A 3,755-nucleotide genomic window follows, 5' to 3' on the forward strand; every position below is an offset into this window, starting at 1 on the left:
TGGACTCATGGATTATTTGTCCTGTGTGTTACTTTGAGTTATCCTACATTATTATTTTGATGCTAAAATCATTCTGAGTTGTAACTGGGGATCTTTTCAAGCCAGCCCCTGTTTGTGTCCTTTGCCCATCTTTCTTTTGGACTATTCTATTTTATTATTGACTATTAAGAACTTTTTATATATTATGTAAATTTATTTTTGCAAGTATTTTCCACAGTGTTTCAAACTTGTTATAACATATTTTATAAAAAATAAATTTTAGGTAGTTAATGTGTCATTCTTTATGTTTTCTGTTTTGTCTATAATATTTAGAATACCCTTTCTCTTCCCAAGATCATAAAAGTATTTACATAACTTTTCATGTTTTCATATTTAAATCTTTGATCTATACACAACTTATTTCAATGAAGGTATAAGGAATATATCTGTCATTTTAAAATCTGCTAGTCAATTATCCCAACATCATTTATGAATTAATTATCTTTTCCCCACTGATTTTTCAATGCCACTTTTATCATATAGTGAATCACCATATTGCAGGGAAAACAGTCAGGAAGCTATTGCAGTGGTTCTATTTCTGGACTGTGGTATTCTATTCCTGTGTCAAGGTCAAAATGTTCTCGTACTATAGCTTTATAATTTAATATCTATAAGAAATTTCCCTTCATATTCTTTTAGAATTTTCTTGGTTATTTATCTGTTCATTCATTTAAAAAATATTTATTGAGCACCTACTAGATGCCAGACTCTGTTCTAGGTGTTGGAAAAAAGAAAAAAAGACAAAGTTCCTGCCCTTAGAGAGCTTGCATAATCTGGAGGAGGAGATGGACAATGAAACATATTTATTAAAGGTTGTAATAAATGCTAAGAAAGAAAGAAATAGAATGATGTAACAGAAGATAACTGAGTGAGGACACTGATTGGGGAAGGTCTGTCTGAGGAGGGGACATCTACCAGGCTGGGTGTGTGAAGGAGCACTCCAGGCAGAAGCAAATGCAAAAGTCCTGTGTTGAGGGAAAGCTTGTCATATTCTGGGAATGATATGAAGGACCATGGGAGTGGAATAGCATGAAAGAAAATAAAAAGTGGATATTTTCAATCTTCTTCTGCCTGCCCCCACCCTGGATTCACTGTTCATCCTGCCCCAAGCCCAAGAAGGCTGACTTCTAAGGACCAGAAACCCCTGCCTTCTGGTTTCTGGTTGAGTTCAGCCACTGGGGACCACTTGTAGGAGACGACTGGAAGAGAAGAGAGTGATGTCAGGCGATTTATTTCCTTGACCCCCTCCTCTCCATGTTGCTTTGCGCAAGCTCCACCCTTACCTTTGATCAGACTTTTTAAAGATCACTCTGGTCACTTTGAAGTATGAACTGGAGGCATGGAGATATAGGGCCAGAGGAAGGGAAGCAGAGAGATATTGACAGGAACAGAGTTAAAACAAGGAGTGACTTGAAAATCTTGAATGAATGGTCACTGGCTGAGAAACACAGGACTCTGAGCTTCATTCATTCATTCACTGTTTTCAATAACTATGTTCCAGGCACTATTACTGGCACTCGGGATAGACAGATTAGAATTTACATAGTATGTTGAAAGAGAAAAGTGGCAAAGAATAATGAAAAAAGTAGAGCAAGGTAATAGGGTAGGGAGTACAGGGGTAGCAGAAGTGGGTACAATTTCAAATAATCCATCACGGAGAAGGTGACACTTGAGCCAAGGTTTGGAGGAGGTGAAGAAATGAGCCATGCAGAGACTATTCAGGCAGAGGAGGAAGTCACTGTAAAGGTACCAATGTGAGGGCATGTCTGACCATGCCTGGAACAGCAGAGGCCAGTGTAGCTGGAGCTCAGGGCCTGGGGGTGAGTGGAAGGAAATGAGGTCAGGGAGGCTACAGGAGTCATACTATCCAGGGCCTTTCTTGGGGATTTGTTTGGGGTAAAGGGGGCAGAGAAGAGGGAACTGCTTTCCTTTGTGGGTCAACCCACCCTCCACTTCGGAGAGAGGTGCGCACTCGCACACAGCCTCCTCCTGTCCAGTGTTCCATGATTGATGGGAGGGGAAATCCAGTAATCACTCTTCGTTTCTCAGAATGCATGAGTCCTGTCTAATCGTATCTATGCAGTGTCTAGCAAGAAATGCTGGCCTAATTCTCCAATGTCTATAAAATGTTGACATCTAGGAGAAGAAAACTGAAATTGTACCACTAAGCCTGCAGGGGCATTGGCAGCTAAGTCATCTGGGGTCCCCATGGCAGCAGCATGCCTACAGGGATGGCTGGAGAATGGGCTCTGCAGCACCAGAGCAAAGCTATTGATTTTCTGTTCCACTGAGAAAGACGTTTAATTGTATTTTCGGATACACCTTTGGGAGAAAGAAGAAGAAACACAGTCTCTCTTACTGCTGTCTCTACTAGTGAGCAGTAAATTTAAAATAAATCTTTGCTTTTAAAGCTTTTTATTATGAAAAATTTCAAGCATATACAAAATTAAAGAGGATAGTATATTGAATCTGTGTATGTGTACTCATTACTGAGATTCAATAATGATCAATTAATGGCCAATCTTATTTTTTCTATGTATCTAGCTAGCTATATATTTTTTCCTGGTTTTTTTTTTTTTGGGGGGGGGGGGGGAGGGTGATACCAAGAAGCTTACTGGATCTTAGTTCCTGACCAGGGATTGAACCCAGGCCCTTGGGAGTGAAAGCCCTGAGTCCTAACCCCTGGACCACCAGGGAATTCCTATTCCTGGGGTTTTAAAGCATATTCTAGATTCCAGACATCAATATGTGTTGCACACTCACTCTACGTCAGACCCTATTCTAGATGCTTGAAATTCAGCAGTGAAAAAAAAGTATGTACATAAAATCCCTGTCCACAAAAATCTCACAGTCTAGTTGGGGGAGATAATAAATAAAATCCACAAGTGAATTATATGGTATGTTAGGTGGTAAGTGCAATGGAGAAATAAAAGGGGGGAGGGGGAGGGAGCATGTAGGGCAGGAGGTACACCTTTAAATAAGGGGGTCAGCGTACATGTGGTGAATGTTGGGATGCGTTGCTCAGATGCCAGCCACTTCAGGAGTAAAGATCTTATTCCCCCAGCTGCTGAAAAGAACCACCTCATCCAAGGTCCTGACTCCTTCCTGGGAATGCCTACACCCAATGACTGATCTATGCAGGAGTATAAAGGCCTACATCTCTTGCTCCAACTCTGGACAGCTCTGAAGGATCATCTCATCTTTAGACCTCCTTGTAGGGTTGGCTACAGCCTCCACTGATATTGTGTTGTGGCTCAGTTTCTCCCGCTGGCAAATCCTTCCTATTTTTTCCCTTCCGTAGGAACTGATTCAAGAGAATACCCTAAGACTTCCTGCATGTTAATCTCCATTTCAATCTCTTTCCCAGGGAACTTGACCTGAGACAGAAAGCTTGGCTAAGACCATGACTTCTTAGCAAAGATATGGTCTGTGTAAGGGATTAAGCCCTAGGACTATCTGGAAGAAGAACATTCTGAGAAGAGAAAACAGCATGTGCAAAGGTCCTGAGGCAGAAGTAGGCCTGCTGTGTTGGAGGAAGTTAAGAATGGCCTGGACTTCATGTAAGCTGAACACATCTTGCAGCTAGCAACTTGTGAAGATCCACAAGGAAGCACACGCCCCCAATAATTTAGCAAATCCTCCCAGAATAGACTCTATAGAAAGGAATCCCCGGTTGTATCCTTTATCTTCCTTCCCCACAACCCCCAAACCTGTAC

The sequence above is a fragment of the Hippopotamus amphibius genome, chromosome 2, assembly GCF_030028045.1.
Source record: "Hippopotamus amphibius kiboko isolate mHipAmp2 chromosome 2, mHipAmp2.hap2, whole genome shotgun sequence".
Lineage (NCBI taxonomy): Eukaryota > Metazoa > Chordata > Mammalia > Artiodactyla > Hippopotamidae > Hippopotamus > Hippopotamus amphibius.